This window comes from Procambarus clarkii, chromosome 48, assembly GCF_040958095.1.
Source record: "Procambarus clarkii isolate CNS0578487 chromosome 48, FALCON_Pclarkii_2.0, whole genome shotgun sequence".
NCBI classification, from domain to species: domain Eukaryota; kingdom Metazoa; phylum Arthropoda; class Malacostraca; order Decapoda; family Cambaridae; genus Procambarus; species Procambarus clarkii.
In genome coordinates, this window is record NC_091197.1 from 1925777 (window position 1) to 1942325 (window position 16549).

General features: G+C 35.6%; 1 protein-coding gene and 1 long non-coding RNA gene across 4 annotated transcripts in view; both read left to right on the top strand.

Moving 5' to 3' along the window:
- The window catches only part of LOC138349732 (uncharacterized), a 231884-nt gene that overhangs the window by 181586 nt on the left and 33749 nt on the right, over positions 1-16549 (top strand). The gene's annotated exons all lie outside the window — the stretch shown is intronic.
- The window catches only part of LOC138351008 (uncharacterized), a 10012-nt gene continuing 1359 nt past the window's right edge, over positions 7897-16549 (top strand). Inside the window, exons 1-3 of one of the 3 annotated variants that reach the window (XR_011222310.1) lie at positions 7900-8303; positions 8813-9048; positions 14866-14972. This is a non-coding gene — a long non-coding RNA (uncharacterized lncRNA). Of the gene's footprint in view, positions 8304-8329; positions 9049-14865; positions 14973-16549 lie in introns of those variants that run through there. The other 2 variants (XR_011222309.1, XR_011222308.1) reach the window with 2 other exon arrangements.

Genomic DNA, 16549 nt, shown 5'->3' on the forward strand with positions numbered 1-16549 from the left:
ATGTTAAAGAGTTGAGTAGTATCCTCTTTCAACCATGTTTCAGTAAGTATAATAAAAGAGAATTTGTTGCCAATAGTTTCAATCAAGGCACTAACATCATCGAAGTGTTTACCTAGGGATCTAACGTTCAAATTGATTACAGAGATATTGTGATTATGAGTTACTACATTGTTTACATCATGTGCTGCAAAATATCTGCAATTTAGATCATTAAAGTGATTATTGTCATAGATAGTGGATAAGAGGTTAAGTTCTGGGTCTATACTTGACTGCATTAAAAAAAGCTGATTGCAGGAAAAACAAGGAAAGAAAGGCAGATTATAAGGTAGAAATAAGCTATAAAATAGGGAAAAAAAAATGTACACAATACTGTGCAAAACAAACACAAAAGGGGCTTACAGGGGTACAATGGAGTAAGGGAGTATGGCTAGGCTAGGCAACCTAGGTAATAAATGAGATTAAAGAAAAAACATATAAACATGGACTATACAAAACACAAGATATAGAAATACAAAACAAAAATATAAACAAGACTAAGCAATACAAAAACAAATTGAGCAAAAATGAAAAATGAGGTAGATTGCTTACAAGCACTCTCAGGTACACTGTAAGTAACAATAGATAGATAATATATATCAATATAGATAAGAATGTCACGATACAATAAGATGAGCAATTACAGGAACAGATGAAAGCAAATCTGCTGTAAAATAGAAAGTAATTATAGCAAAACACAACAATATAATAATATAACAATGCAATAAGAGCTTACAAAGTATTGAGTCTGCTAAATTAGAGAATAATTATGGCAAAACACAACAATAAATGCAAGTAAACAAAAGAATTGAAACAATTAGAGGTAGAATTAAGGTCACTAGATAGCCATGGAGGATACACAAGTTTGGTGGAGAGAACAAAAAATCAGTAGAGACTGACAAGATGAATGTATAAAAAAAATTGACAAATGATAATTGTAAAGTAAAATAATCTTAAAGATAAAATTTTTTATTAAGCTTAGTTTTAACTTATAATTAGTATGAATTTAATTATAAGAACAAAAATGAGATCAATAATTGATTTCAATAAATGATATAGATCAATACAAATAAATTTAAAATATAATTGGAATAGGGTAAGATTAGATTTAAGAGTAAAATTTTACAATGAAACTGAGGTAGATGCTTGCATAAGTGCATGGAGACTTGATGGATTATTTAGGAAATTATATGAATGAGAGAACATTAGGTAAAAGGTAAGGCAGAGACAGCACCTTAGACAAAGTTAGATTAAGTTAGGTTAGGCTCAGGCACTGAAAGAGTTATTTTAAGTACTGGCATTGGTCGGGTTCAGGTTTTCAGATATACCACAATCACTTAAGAAGGCCAGGAGTTGTTGGTCACATTTTATTTCATATCTTTTTCCTGTAATTTCCTTCTTCGCAAAAATCGTACCATTCCTAGTGAAGCACTGCTTGATAACACCAGGGTTTTGTTTGCGAATTTGACGCAGCCTGTAGAGGAGGGATCCACGCTGCTTTGTAAGACACTCATTTATATAGAGGTTGGTTTTTTGCTTAGCAGCTGATTGTATGAGGTCAGACTTCACAGAGGGATTTGCAAGTTTGATGAGCATTCTCCTAATGGTACGGGGATTGTTTTTATCTAACCTAATAGCCGATTTGATTTGAACATTGACACTGATCTTTGAATTAATTAGGGTGTTGGCTATGTTACAGCAATCCTCACCTTGTTGTTCATCAGGTAGATCAGTAGAGCTAATTATCAGGGAGTCATGAAGTTGTTGTTGCTCTTGGTCATCTTCGGAAGCCGCCTGGTGAATCTGAAGGAGATTGATCTGTTTTTCCAGCTTTTGAAGGAGGTCACTTTGAGCTGAGTGGGTTTCTTCGGCCTGAATCTTACGTATTTGTTCCATTGCACCATTTGCAACAGTTTGTATGTTGTGAATTTCTTGGTTGTTGTTCGTCGACGATTCAAGGAGGCGGTCTATGGTATGTTGTTGTCGGGTGACTGTGGCTTGGAGGGCCGAAATAGCTTCTGATTGCATTTTCACAAGGTTGTGCAGTTTCTGGAGCCATGGATTACTTCGGAGAGGTTTGAAGTTTGGACAGGGAGCCATAGATTGAGTGAATTCTACAGCTAGAGATTCGAGTGAGTGAGTTGAAGGGGGGGAGTGAGGAGGGGGAGCGGATGCTGTGTTTACCAACATCGGCGGGGATTGCAACGTTGCCAGTGTTTCATTCAGAACTCTAGGAGTAATGGAACCAGAGCGAGAGGCACCCCTACCTTGCTTGGTGTTATGTTTGGGCATGTTTTCGACGAATAGATTCTTGGTAGCGTTTCTAAAGGTAGATACTTGGTGAATTATAGTAGGGATGCCTAGCGTATAGGGAACACATCACTGAAGGGTCGTAGAAAGGCAGGCGAAAATTGGTTAATTTTGGTTGATTACTGTTGAGGTTCACTGTGAGTTATGGCATATCCCAGCAAACACAGAACGTTTGTGGACGTTTTTAAATGGTTCCACAAAGGTAATACTGTAACTTTTGACATAAATACGTATATCTGATGTTCTTAAAACCAAAGGATATAACTAAAAACATATATTCTTGAGACACAGTTTTTTAAGATTTATGTAAAAATTTAAAAATAATAGTGAATGCTATGGTATTATAATGTTTTCATGCTTTATATTTAAGAATAAATAATTTTCAGTCAACATTTAGTTTTTTTTGTTTACTTTCTGTAAAGCTATCCAATTTACGTTCTTATAACATAAATATAACATTTATATGACGTCAGTATAACGTTATTTACACGACATCATTACGTTATTATGATGTTATATTAACGTATAATTCCTGTGTGAAAACCAGAATATATATTGAACTTTATGTTTTAAACCTTGTAAAGTTATCATAAAACTTGGAATAAGACGGTAAGCATGCTTTACTTATGAAAATATACAAACAAATCAACAAAAACATTTTAACATAAAAAACATAAACATAACATAAAGTAATTGCATGCATGGGAGTTAACTGGAACTCTGTAATATTGCATACATGAACCTTAAGGTACAAACCCAGTGTATTTACTCATGCAGTTCTTTCCTAAATCTAAATTTTTCCAATTTTTACACTTTGTTTCGAGTTCTGTCTTGTGTTGCTACTTTTAATACCCCATTAATGTCCCCTTTGTTATGTCCATTCATCCCATTGTGCACCTCTACCATATGTCACTCCTAATTCTTTGCTTTTCTAGAGAATGTAATATAAGCTTTGACAATCTTTCTTCATATGACAGGTTAACAGGTAGAACAAAGATTACCATTTATATATGGATAACTATTATAAGTCGGTTTGAATGAGTGAATTGCTGCTTGAAGATAGGTATATACACCTGTGGTACTATCAGATTGCATCGTGGTGAGCCTAAAACCCTTCAGATCCAAGCAAAGGGTAAAATGCCAGCAGATACAATTGCGAACACATTGATACCAAAATGAAAGACATATGACGAGAATTGAGGTAACCAAAGTGAAAAGAGTGTTCACATTACATTGCACTAGAGTGCTCCCGGGTTACTTTCTCTCACTTTCTCTGTTTTGTGCGGATGGTACACCTTGCTTTTGGAGTTTATATGCATTTAAACCTGTAGATAATTCTATTGCTAACACATTGATACCAAAATGAAAGACCTAGGATGAAAATTGGGGTGACCAAAATGAAAAGAGTGTATACATTTTATCGCTCTTGTGCGCTCCCTGGTAACACACTCTCGCTTACTCTGTTTGTTGCGGATGGTAAGCCGGGCTTTTGGAGTTTATATGCCTTTAGTCCTGTAGAGAATTCTATTGCGAACACATTGATGCCAAATTGAAAAAACTAGGATGAGAATTGAGGTAACAAAGTTGAAAAGGGTATACACTTTTCAGTATTATCACACTCTCTAATGTAATGAGAGTTGCCTGAGGGTGGCTCAGCTTTCTTTTTCTGGTACCCTTGGCCTACATTCATCTTGTCGGCGGGTGGAGCGCGCTGCTGTCTTTGACATTATATGCACATAGTTCTGTTGGGAATTCTATTGCGAACGCATTGATACCAAAATGAAAGACATAGGACGAGAATTAAGGTGACAAAGTTGAAAAGAGTATACACTTTTCAGTATTTCCGCACACTACCAGGGAATGTCCAAACAAAAATGGAGAGAGTGGAGGGGTAACTTGCCCAAAACGCGAAAGTGTTTGGGGAGATTAACTTTCGTTCAATACTATTATGCAAAAGGAGCCACACATCTATAGTTCATCCAATAAAATCAGCAGACTTCTAGATGTTACTACTGCTCGGCTTAGACTCGGTTACAAGTATTTCTGGGAATTCTCATTATCTGCCGATGTAGACCTGACCAAATGTTAACTGTCAACAAAATTATTTGCACACCCCTTCGTCACTATGTGATAGTGAATTCAGAGACAATTCTATAACCAATGTACCAACGATGTGTCAATATTTCATTCAAAATGATCTGGTACCAGAAATTTTAGCCAAATATCCCCAGTTTGCTAACTGTAAGTAGTAACTAAGTGATTGTAACCTATCCACCGCTGCCCACTGGATGGGGAGCGGTGTGCAGGACAAACATATCAATTGTGACACTAGCTCTCCACATATGTCAGTTGCTTAATTTAGAAACTGTACTTGTGATCGATCTCGAACCTATTGTTGATGTGACGACTTATACTGAATTTTGTAACTAGCTCATCAAGATTGTAACTTGCTTAGCTAAATGAATTGTTGGGTTCAGTCCCTGAGCCCATTATGTGCCTCTGCAACCCTTTCCACTACCGCCCACAAGATGGGTATGGGGTGCATAATAAATGAACTAAACTAACTTTAAGGCATCCTGAAAGAAAGCTTGGAGGGCTTGAAAAATTGCAGAACGAAGCCTTGAGGATAATCCTTGGGTGCCTTCGTACCACAAAGATACTTAATATGAGAAAGGAACTTAATATTCCGAGCGTTGTTTATCGTGTTACTGAAAATAACTGTCAAATTGGTATAAAAATGCTTAGGCTAGCTCATCCTAACCGTTGCACAGAAGCCCTCCAGAATTTCTTTATTGAATGTAAACATTGTTTCAAATAGATAAATAAAATTGGAACTGAACTCAGAAAGTATCAGATTTATAATTTGTACCAAGAGAGACAACAATAGCACTTTCCTGCACTGTAGGAAATTACACCCTTTTCAATTTTAATCCCTCCCTTTCCATCAAAGGAGCAAATTAGAGATCAGTCCCAGCTTTGTCTTGAGGCAAAGCTCAACGTCTTAAGCCATATTGATGCTCTGTCCACAGAGCATTCTCTCTCTCAAATCATATACACTGAAGGTTTCCTACAGCGCCCAACGGGTGCAGCTGGAAGTGCAGTTGTCCTGGCAATAGGATATGACTTATATTTTGAGTGGGGAGTCCGTATAAACAACCGGGCCTCTACCCTTCAGACTGAACTATTTGCCTTGCTCCTTGCACTGAAATGTGTACAAGTATCCAAACTTGATACATTAGTTGTAAGTGACTCTTTATCATCCTTAATTGCTCTCAACTCTTTAAGACATAACTGTAACATGCTTGTGTCTGAAGCTAGACACAAATACAATAACAACTTGAGGAACCTTATCATAAACAATAATCTCAACAAAAATCACATAGTTCTCAGAGGTGATTTCAATATTGACCTAGGGCTACAAAATAACCCTCAAGTAGACTGTTTCCTCAACAGCATGAATTCCTGTATGCTCATCCCCGCAATCACCAGGCCCACCCGAGTCACTCAAACATCTGCGACTACCCTGGATCACTGATGGACCAACATAACAGCTCCTCTTACATCAAGTATAATCACTGACAGAACAACTGACCACTATCCTACCTTCCTTGTAGCGAACATGGCCATAACACCACCAGGTAACAAGAAAATTACCTTTAGGTTACAATGTGAAGCGGCAATAGGCAATCTCACAAATGCCCTCCACAATGTAAACTGGGAATCTAAATTTATCAATACACAGGATAATAATTCGTTAACTAGCCTCTTTCCAAAATTTAAAGCCTTTACAATACTTATTGTCCTCTCCTCACCAAGCAAGTAACTGGCAAAAAGGTTAAATAATCCCTGGCTCACTAATGGCATACTTAAAGCAATCGACAAGAAATATGAATATGAAAAAAAACTTAGGATTGGCCTAGTTGGAAAATAAGTAGTTAAGAGGTATGCATCAGTGCTTACCAGTATAATAAGAGCAAAGCGTTCCTATTACGAGAATAGATTCAAAGAAGCAAAAGGCAACATAAAAAGCACATGGAGAGCCATCTCTACCATCCTAGGAGCTAAACAACATTCACATAATAAGATAAAAATCTCCAAGGATGGTTATACACCTGCAACAGATCTTGAAACAGCAACTGAATTTAATAGCTTCTTTTCATCGTTTGGTGCTCACCTTGCCCGAAAAATCCCAGAGACTCAGACATATGTTACCACATATCTTTCACGCAGCTATCCAAACTCTCTTCTCCTCTCTCCGGTCAGCCCTACAGATGTTGTGTCCATCATTCACTCGCTAAAAACCAAAGCTGGGAACATTAGTGAAATACCATCGATGGTACACAGGCGTGCCTCCCATGCCCTTGCACCATCCATAGCACTGCTGTTCAACAAATCCCTAGAGTGTCATACCTTCCCTGATATCCTTAAAAAAGCAAGAGTAACGCCAGTTCATAAAGGAGGTAACACGGCAGACATAAATAATTACAGACCCATATCGAATCTACCTATATTATCAAAATTATTTTTTTTTTTTTACAAACAGCTCTACTCCAATCTTGTAAAATTCAATATACTAAGTCCCTGTCAGTTTGGCTTCCGCTCCCAAAAGAGTACCAATGATGCTATTGTTAGTCTGCTTGACTTAATCTTCTCAGCCCTTGACAAAAGTGAGTTTCCAATTGAACTCTTCATCGGCCTGAGAAAGGCCTTTGATACTGTTAACCATAACTACCTCTTACTTAAATTCCACCATTATGGAATCCGTGGCCTTGCCCTAAACTATATCCGATCCTATCTTAGTAACAGACACCAATATGAAGCCATCAATGATATAACCTCTCCCACTCTACCACTTAATTACCGTAAAGGTGCCACAGAGCAGCATCCTAGGACCCTCCTGTTTCTTATATACATCAATGATCTCCCTAATGTCTCTAACATACTTAAACCTATATTGTTGGCTGATGATACTACTCATCTACTCTGACCCCAACCCACTCCTGTTAAATAATGTTGTAAACAATTAATTAAAAAAAGTCTACTTGTGGTTGTCAACCAACAAGCCTCACACAAAACATAGAAAAGACCTACTATATCTTATTTGGAAACAAATCAACAAATGCAATTCAGCTTCAGATAGATAATGTAAACATTAGCAATAAAAATGATGGAAAGTTTCTTAGCCTATACTTAGACAAGAGACTCAACTTCCGCACCCATATACAACACATAACTAAAAAGGTTTCTAAAACAGTTGGTATATACTGTTTAAGATCAGATATTATGTACCCTACTCTGCTCTCCTCTCACTCTATTATGCACTTATCTATCCCTATCATTCTTATGGCGTTTGTGCTTGGGGTTCAACCTCTGCAAACTACCTCAAGCCCATCATCATCCAGTAAAAATCTGCTATCAGGACAATAACTAACTCTACCTTCAGACAACACACAGCTCCCTTGTTCAAATCCTTAAACATGCTAAACAAATTCACTCCATACATTCTTCTGTGTAAATTACGTTTATAAAGCCCTTTTTCTAACTGCAAACCCTGTTCTGAAACTCTTCCTGGACAGATGTAATAGAACACATGGCCACGTCCCCACCAGACATAAATATCTCTTTGATATCCCCAGAGTCAAACTTAATCTATGTAAACACTCTATGTAAATAAAGGGACCTAGTTTATGGAACTCACTCCCTTATAATGATTTGAAAAGCTGTCCAACTTCTGCCATATTCAAAAATAAAACCAAAAAGTACCTGTAGTACTTTTTAAGTACGAGGGAGTAATGCGCAAAGCGTCCCTCACCTGTGACGTCACAGCGTCAACTGACGCCATATCAACACATCGGCCATTTTGTCGTCAGTTCAGTCATGGCGAGGACTAACCCTTCATGCAAACTGCACCTACTATCAAGAAGAAGAAGATTTTGTGTTCCACCGATAGTATTATCGTAAGTAAGCACTTATATTTTATATTTTATTAAATTAATTGATTCTATTTTTCTGTAATAAAGGTCCAAAGGGTTGTTAAGGAACAAGGGTGTACCGATACCGACGCTCAGTGCGCTCAACTCACACCAAAGTATCACCTGTGTAGCTTCTGTAATTAGTGTTAATTAGTTATGCTATAAGATAATGAAGCGAGTATAAGATTAACTCGCTACAAGGGTACTGTGTTGGGAGGTGAGGGCTGTTACTGGTGTCTGTGGGGATGTGAGGACTTGTACCAACCACTATCACCACCAGTACCTTGTCTTGCACCCTGCTTAGTTTTCCTATTGAGATATGAAGTATTATTGCATTCATATAATTATTCATTCATTGTCATTACTATTTTTATGGGCTATGTTCTGTTACCCTAATGCTTTTTACCCCTGGGCATGTCCATTTACTCTCCAGCCCTTCACAAGCCACTGCTGCACCCCCTCCATGCCCATACTTACTGTGCTTATTCTTACAGGACTGCACTGCATTATGTGGTGCTCACTGCCTGGACACCTTGATACATGCATTATAGGGTTCTGGTAGTTGTTCTACTCACCAAGCCCTTCCAAGGCCAGGCTTGACATGTGAGAGCTTGATCCAACAGGCTGTTGCTTGGACAGGCCCCTCAGGCCCACATATCCACCACAGCCTTGTTTGTCCGGCACTTCAAAATCAAATGTTTATTTACGTAAGGTACATACATATTTTTAGGTAAGGTACTCTTTATTTGGGTAAATTTATCTTCGTAGTATTTAGCTTTGGCTCGTCTAATTATCTTGGATAGCAATAACGAGTAATTCTTTGAGAATTCTTTGGAGACAATTCCTAACCTATACTTCTCCCAACCTATACTTCTTCTCAAGGTCATCTTCACTTCTTGAAGATGTTCAGGTTTTCTCTTGAAGATGTCGACGGTTGTTCCAGCAATACTGTATTTCTTTTATTGCTGAAAACCTGTTTTCAGCCATAAAAAAATAATCCTGAATCCAGAAAAAAATCCCTTTTGTATCGTCTGGAAATTTTCAAATATTGCTGATCAAACCTGAGTCTAAATTATTTGTATATATTATGAATTACAGAGGTCCCAGGACAGGGTTTTTAGGCACTCCACTTACATTTTCCCACTCTGACTTAACCCCCATTTATACAAACTCAGTCTTATCTTTTAGCTAATAATTTATTGTACACACCATACTCAGCCTGTGTAGGGTAGTTTATTGTGCATGTGTAGTATATATATTTGTGTAGTATATTTGGTATATTTAATGCCTCTAACCTCTCCTCATAGTTCTTGTCCTTCAGTTCTGGGAGCCACTTAGTAGCATGTCTTTGCACCTTTTCCAGTTTGTTTATGTGCTTCTTAAGATATGGGCACCATACAACCGCTGCATATTCCAACTTTGGTCTAACAAAAGTCGTGAACAATTTCTTGAGTATTTCGCCATCCATGCATTTAAAAGCTCTGAATATTATCCTTTACCTGCAATTGGTTGTTGCTGTATTTATAGAATATGATTTGTTCTACTTTACATTTGTTTGTTCCTTTTTTTCAAAATTTCTTTCTGCCTCTCTCCTCACTGCCGTGTAGTTGTTTCTCTTTGTATTACTGGTATGTTTGGGGGTTTGGCCTCTTCGTATATTGATTCCATTTTTGTGTCTTTTGGTCTCTGTCCGTCTTGAAATTTCAGTTGAACAAATCCTGTTTCCTAGTTCTGCATCTTTGTTTTGGTATAAATGTTTTTGTTCCTTTATCATATATTTCACAAAATTGACATACTGTGCATTAATTCATCTCAATTACTTCCTTTCCTAACAGCAAGCCTTTCCAGTAAAATTCTTTGAATTCTTTTCTGACTTCCAGCCTAATGTTTGTTTTATCCTAGTGTGTATGATGCCTAGCGTGTGTCTGGTGCCTGTTGTGTTAAACCGAAGATAAATGCATAAGTATAGGTCAGTAATTTCTCCAGCTTTGAAAGGGGCTTTCATTATGCAGCAGTATTCCACTCTAGAGAGCACTAGCGTCTTGAAAACTATCATCATCGGTATAGCATCTCTAGTGTGAAAAGTTCTTGTTATCTATCCTGTCATTTTTCTTGCAGTTGTGACGGCTACTTTATTGTGTTCTTTAAATGTAAGGCCTTCTGACATCAGTACACCCAAATCCTTTACGTTGCTTTTCCGTTCAATGTTATGATTTGACTGAGTTTTGTAAGTGGTTTCCGTTTTTATATTTTTTATTTTTTCCGTAGCGCATGAGCTGAAACTTATGTTCGTTAATCACCATGTTATTTTCTGTAGCCCATAGAAAGACCTGATTTACATCTGATTGGAGGTTTGCCGTGTCCTCTATGTTGCCTACTCTCGTGAAGATTCTAGTGTCATCTGCAAAGGATGATCAAGTACTATAGGTTGTGTCCTTGTCTATGTCCGATATGAGGATGAGAAAAAGTATTGGAGCAAGCACAGTACGCTTGGGGACTGAGCTCTTTACGGTTGATGGTCCAGATTTTATTTTGTTGACTACTACACATTGGGTTCTATTAGTCAGGAAGTTGTATATCCATCTGCCTATTTTTCCGGTAATTCCTTTTGAACGCATTTTATGTGCAATAACACAATGGTCACATTTGTCAAAGGCTTTTTTTTGTCAAAGCGTTTTGTTTGTCTTCCATGGCATCTAGTGCCATGTCAGAGTGGTCCAGCAACTGTGATAGGCAAGAGCGCCCTGTTCTGAAACCATGTTGTCTGGGGTTATGGAGATGCTGTGATTCCATGTATTTTGTGATCTTACTTCTTAGCATTCTCTCAAAGATTTTTATGATGTGCGATGTTAGTGCTATCGGTCTGTAGTTTTTTGCCTCTGCCTTATTTCCTCCTTTATGGGGCGGTGCTATCTCTGCTGTTTTTAGTATGTCAGGGACAATGCCAGTATCTTGGCTTTGTCTCCAAAGAATGTGAAGGGCCTGCGATAACGTTTTTTACAGTTCTTGATGAATATAGAGTTCCAAGAGTTAGGGCCTGGTGCAGAGTGCATAGGCATACTGTCTATGGCTTCTTCAAAATCCAGTGGGGATAGGATCACATCTGATTTATGATTTGATGTTGGTATCATATCCATGAAAAATTCATTTGGGTTATCAATCAGATGGATGGAGAGCTACACTCGTGGTGTCCCATTTTCCCAGCACTCTTTGTCATATAATGCTTTGAAACTTTTGACGGATTTGGCCTCCACCACCTTCTCACCTAACATGTTCCAACCGTTTACCATTCTGTTTGCAAAAGTGAATTGTCTTACATTTCTTCGGCATCTTTGTTTAGTTCGTTTAAATCTATAACCTCTTGTTCTTGAAATTCCAGGTCTCGGGAAATCTTCCCTATCAAGTTTATCAATTCCTGTTACTGTTTTGTACGTAGTGATCATATCTCCTCTTTTCCTTCTGTCTTCTAGTTTGGAATATTTAATGCCTCTAATGTCTCCTCATAAATCCTGCCCTTCAGTTTTGGTATGAATGTTTGTGTGCCTTCATCGTATATTTTGCAAAATATGGAATACATCTCATTTACTTTACTTTAAGAATATGGTTCGATCAATTAAAAACCCTCTTGTTCAAATTGCAAAGAGACTGAAAGAGATGCAGCATGCTCAATGGATTATATATTAGTGATTATTATTAGGATTATATATTAGTGAATCATATTAGTGATTCAATTATTATGGTCATAAAACAATAAACAAATAGTTTTGGTGTTATTACACTCTATTCACAGGTTATATATAAGTATCTGCATGTTTTGTTCACCATTACAAACCACTAAGTTGGTTTGATTTTTGTTGAGATTGTTATTTATGATAAGATTCCTTACGTTATCTGAGAATGAAGCTATGTCGGTATTGGGAAATCTATAGATGGCACTTATAGTCAAGGAGGATTTAAGGGATTTACTGGAGAACTTGGCAAAGGTATATTCACAATAGTCGTCTCTATTACTAATGAGACTATTGCAGATGAAGGTATCTTTGTAAGATATTGCTATGCCACCTCCTTTTTTTATTAGGCCTGCAGTTGTGAATGGCTTTATTATCAGCCAAGTTGTAGCATACAACATAGCATATATATGTATATGGCATACATATATATATATATATACACATATATATATATATATATATATATATATATATATATATATATATATATATATATATATATATATATATATATATATATATATATATATCTATATATATATATCGGACAATTAGTAAAAAAAAAAAAAAAATTTAAATTATTTTACCTTGTACCTAGATCCACCAGGCCTGTTTGGTGCCTGTTTCAGTACTTCAGACATCTGGAAGGTCACATCCTCCTCCTCAACTTGTGGATGTGCGTTGATAGATGATTCTGTAAAATTAAGTTATTTATATAATAATAAATTCAGTATAACAATAATATTCTGTAAAATTAAAAGTAATTTATACATCAATCAGATAAAACTCTCCAGAGATGGTGATACACAACATATAAAGGACAAGTTTCAGAACAAAATATGCATTTAGGAATAAGGTTTTGTACATGTAGGTAGCACATGAGAAAATAAGTGGAAGGTGATCAAGTTTATATTAACATGTTAATGACTTTGTTAAGGCTTTGCAAGAATGAAAAAATATTAATAATATAATATCACCTACCAATTAATTGTACATCATTTATAAGTCAATTATTTGCATTATTATTATTCAATACTAATGATATAAAAATGCATTTTGTAATCTACTATTTATGCAAGTATTAAGCACAGGATCATGAAATAAACTGCAAAATACTGTAATGGATAAACCAATTAAGTTTACATTTTCCTATAGCTAAGTCAGTCAGTTCTATTAGCAGCAGAGAACAATTATGCCCAACCTCTATTAAATGAAACAATCTTAAGAGCAAGTGATAGAAATATAATCATTTATGCTTGGGATTATGGAATGGTTCCAAATATGAAAAATATTAAGTTTTTTGGTTAAAATTTTTTAACTTAAAATTTACATTTTTAAGTGAATTTTAAACTTTAAAAAAATTATTTAATTTTTTGGTTACTTACTTAAAATAACATTATATAGTTCTTGTTTTTGTAGAAATGCCAATTTCTTCTTTTGCCCTTCCAGACTGTATAGTGACCACAGGCCGTTTGTTCATATCTTCATTATTCTTCGAACTGTGGTTGCACAATCAGACCCACGTACACTGGTTAAAAGCATCACCTAAAAGCAACAACAAAAATGTAGTACACTGACGAATTTTGAATATATATTATATATATATATATATATATATATATATATATATATATATATTAGTTGATTTTATACCCGCATTAGGTCAGGTGATAATACAATGAAGGTGAAAACATGGGGGGATACATAAGGGATAAACATAGGGGCTGCAGAAGGCTTATTGGCCCATACGAGGCATCTCCTATCTAAACACAAAGATTAATCCAGTGTAATTGGCCTGTTATGTTGTAACATAACATTATATATATATATATATATATATATCACCTGACCTAATGCGGGTATAAAATCAACTAATATATATATATATATATATATATATATATATATATATATAATATATATTCAAAATTCGTCAGTGTACTACATTTTTGTTGTTGCTTTTAGGTGATGCTTTTAACCAGTGTACGTGGGTCTGATTGTGCAACCACAGTTCGAAGAATAATGAAGATATGAACAAACGGCCTGTGGTCACTATACAGTCTGGAAGGGCAAAAGAAGAAATTGGCATTTCTACAAAAACAAGAACTATATAATGTTATTTTAAGTAAGTAACCAAAAAATTAAATAATTTTTTTAAAGTTTAAAATTCACTTAAAAATGTAAATTTTAAGTTAAAAAATTTTAACCAAAAAACTTAATATTTTTCATATTTGGAACCATTCCATAATCCCAAGCATAAATGATTATATTTCTATCACTTGCTCTTAAGATTGTTTCATTTAATAGAGGTTGGGCATAATTGTTCTCTGCTGCTAATAGAACTGACTGACTTAGCTATAGGAAAATGTAAACTTAATTGGTTTATCCATTACAGTATTTTGCAGTTTATTTCATGATCCTGTGCTTAATACTTGCATAAATAGTAGATTACAAAATGCATTTTTATATCATTAGTATTGAATAATAATAATGCAAATAATTGACTTATAAATGATGTACAATTAATTGGTAGGTGATATTATATTATTAATATTTTTTCATTCTTGCAAAGCCTTAACAAAGTCATTAACATGTTAATATAAACTTGATCACCTTCCACTTATTTTCTCATGTGCTACCTACATGTACAAAACCTTATTCCTAAATGCATATTTTGTTCTGAAACTTGTCCTTTATATGTTGTGTATCACCATCTCTGGAGAGTTTTATCTGATTGATGTATAAATTACTTTTAATTTTACAGAATATTATTGTTATACTGAATTTATTATTATATAAATAACTTAATTTTACAGAATCATCTATCAACGCACATCCACAAGTTGAGGAGGAGGATGTGACCTTCCAGATGTCTGAAGTACTGAAACAGGCACCAAACAGGCCTGGTGGATCTAGGTACAAGGTAAAATAATTTAAATTTTTTTTTTTTTTTTTTACTAATTGTCCGATATATATATATATATATATATATATATATATATATATATATATATATATATATATATATATATATATATATATATATATAATATGTATGTGTGTGTGTGTGTGTAATTACCTAAGTGTAGTTAAAGGATGAGACCGTCTTCCCAGCACTCTTTGTCATATAACGCTTTGAAACTACTGACAGTCTTGGCCTCCACCACCTTCTCACCTAACTTGTTCCAACCGTCTACCACTCTATTTGCGAAAGTGAATTTTCTTATATTTCTTTAGCATCTGTGTTAAGCTAGTTTCAATCTATGACCTCCTGTTCTTGAAGTTCCAGGTCTCAGGAAATCTTCCCTGTCGGTTTTATCAATTCCTGTTACTATTTTGTATGTAGTGATCATATCACCTCTTCTGTCTTTTAGTTTTGGCATATTTAATGCCTCTAACGTCTCTTCGTAGCTCTTGCCCTTCAGTTCTGGGAGCCACTTAGTAGCATGTCTTTGCACCTTTTCCAGTTTGTTGATGTGCTTCTTAAGATATGGGCCAACTTCTGTTGTTGGGCACCACACAACAGCTGCATATTCTAGCTTTGGCGTAACAAAAGTCATGAACAATTTCTTTAGTATATCACCATCCATGTATTTAAACGCAATTCTAAAGTTAGAAAGCGTAGCATAGGCTCCTCGCACAATATTCTTTATGTGGTCCTCAGGTGATAGTTTTCTATCTAGAACCACCCCTAGATCTCTTTCTTTATCAGAATTCTTTAAAGATTTCTCACATAATGTATAGGTTGTGTGACGTCTATGTTCTCCTGTTCCACATTCCATAACATGGCATTTATTAACATTAAATTCCATTTGCCAAGTGGTGCTCCATATACTTATTTTATCCAGGTTTTCTTGAAGGGCATGACAATCATCTAAATTTCTTATCCTTCCTATTATCTTAGCATCATCAGCAAACATGTTCATGTAATTCTGTATACCAACTGGTAGATCATTTATGTAGACAATAAACATCACTGGTGCAAGAACTGAACCCTGTGGTACTCCACTTGTGACATTTCTCCAGTCCGATACATTGCCTCTGATTACTGCCCTCATTTTTCTATGTCAGAAAATTTTTCATCCATATTAGAAGCTTACCTGTCACCCCTCCAATATTTTCCAGTTTCCAGAACAACCTCTCTATGTGGAACTGTCGAATGCCTTTTTTAGGTCCAAATAGATGCAGTCAACCCAACCATCTCTTTCCTGTAATATATCTGTTGCTCGATCATAGAAACTGAGTAAATTCGATACACAGGATCTTCCAAATCGAAAACCATACTGTCTGTCTGAAATTATATCATTTCTCTCCAGGTGTTCTACCCATTTAGTTTTAATTATTTTTTCCAATATTCCAATTCCAATTTTTTCCAATAATGTGTGTGTGTGTGTATGTATATTTGTGTTGTTGAATATGACCGAAAGTCAGTCTTTCTGCCCCTCTCCTTACTGCTATTGTTGTTTCTCGCATCTGTGTATTGCTTGTATGTTTGGGCAA